This window comes from Cebus imitator, unplaced genomic scaffold, assembly GCF_001604975.1.
Source record: "Cebus imitator isolate Cc_AM_T3 unplaced genomic scaffold, Cebus_imitator-1.0 Scaffold910, whole genome shotgun sequence".
Taxonomy (NCBI): domain Eukaryota; kingdom Metazoa; phylum Chordata; class Mammalia; order Primates; family Cebidae; genus Cebus; species Cebus imitator.
This window is the reverse complement of record NW_016108225.1, coordinates 101,361-102,405: the sequence shown is the minus strand read 5'-3', so window position 1 is coordinate 102,405 and position 1,045 is coordinate 101,361. Positions and strand designations below refer to the sequence as shown.

The window sequence follows — 1,045 nt, the reverse complement described above, 5'->3', positions numbered from 1 at the left end:
TACTCGAGATGTCCCTCATCTGTCATCTTTAAAGAGGAGGAAGTGGACTCCCAATCGAGCGATAGTCCATTCCTCCCCGGCACGGCGACCCCGCGGAGGCCAGGACCAAATGTGCCTCCTTCCGGCTTTTGTAACACAGCAAGTTACCGGCGCCAGGTCGCACAGCCGCCCTGGCCTTCCGGGAGGACTCCTGTGAGCGCGATTCACGCTGCTGGGGAGTCCCACCGCGGGAACTGAAGCAGCGGATTCCAAAGGTGAGAGGGGGCGGAATCGGAAGCGGCGCAGACTCTTTGGTCCGCACTGCGTGGACGGCGCCTGCGCGTACACTCAGCTGTTCACAACTCGTTCTTCCGGCTCTCCACTGAAAGTCGTCCCCCTGCCGGTTTCTTTTTTCTGCCTTCTTGTTTCCCTCCGGCGAGTCAGCGCGATGGTGAATTTCCGTTTCCAGTGGTTTCCTTGCGGACTTTAGGGAGTTGAGATTGTGATTTGATTCAGTGCGTGGCTGTGGTAGGTGTCGGTAAGGTCCCTGGGTCTTGGGCACTGGGAGGCTTGCCAGTCATGCGGGTGGGAAGGTCGTTCCCCGGTCCTCCGGCTCATCTTTGCTCCAGAGAATCGGCATATTTCGCATTTATGGGAGGTGTGCCGGGGTCGTTGGAAGAGTGACGGGACGGGGAGGGAAGGTAGCGGAGAGACAGCATTTCCCGGAGATGGAGTCCTCGCAGGCGACTTAGACCTGAGCCGGATCTGTTGACCCCAAATCGTGCTTTTCCCACCAAGAAGAAAGGCTTGGAGAGAAAAACATTACAAGTTCGGAACTAAAACATAGTAGAGAAGAAACATAATCTCTGAAATCACACAGCTGTTCAGTTTCAAAGCGCTGCTAGTGCCCAGCTCTAACTTCCGACCAGCGTTCCTTGAATTTCTGTTGACATGTAAAGACTTAATGGGTGGGAGGCCCAGGCGGGTGGATCACAAGGTCAAGAGATCGAGACCATCCTGGTCAACATGGTGAAACCCCACCTCTACTAAAAATACAAAACATTAG

The 1,045-nt window shown here is 54.9% G+C and overlaps 1 pseudogene across 1 annotated transcript in view; it reads left to right on the top strand.

Annotated features, from left to right (window-relative positions):
• Nucleotides 1-328: 328 nt before the first annotated feature.
• Nucleotides 329-1,045, top strand: part of LOC108298185 — a 44,609-nt pseudogene continuing 43,892 nt past the window's right edge. The window contains exon 1 of the transcript XR_001822478.2: nt 329-507. The product of XR_001822478.2 is annotated as a ribosome biogenesis protein BMS1 homolog (transcript). The remainder of the gene's footprint in view (nt 508-1,045) is intronic.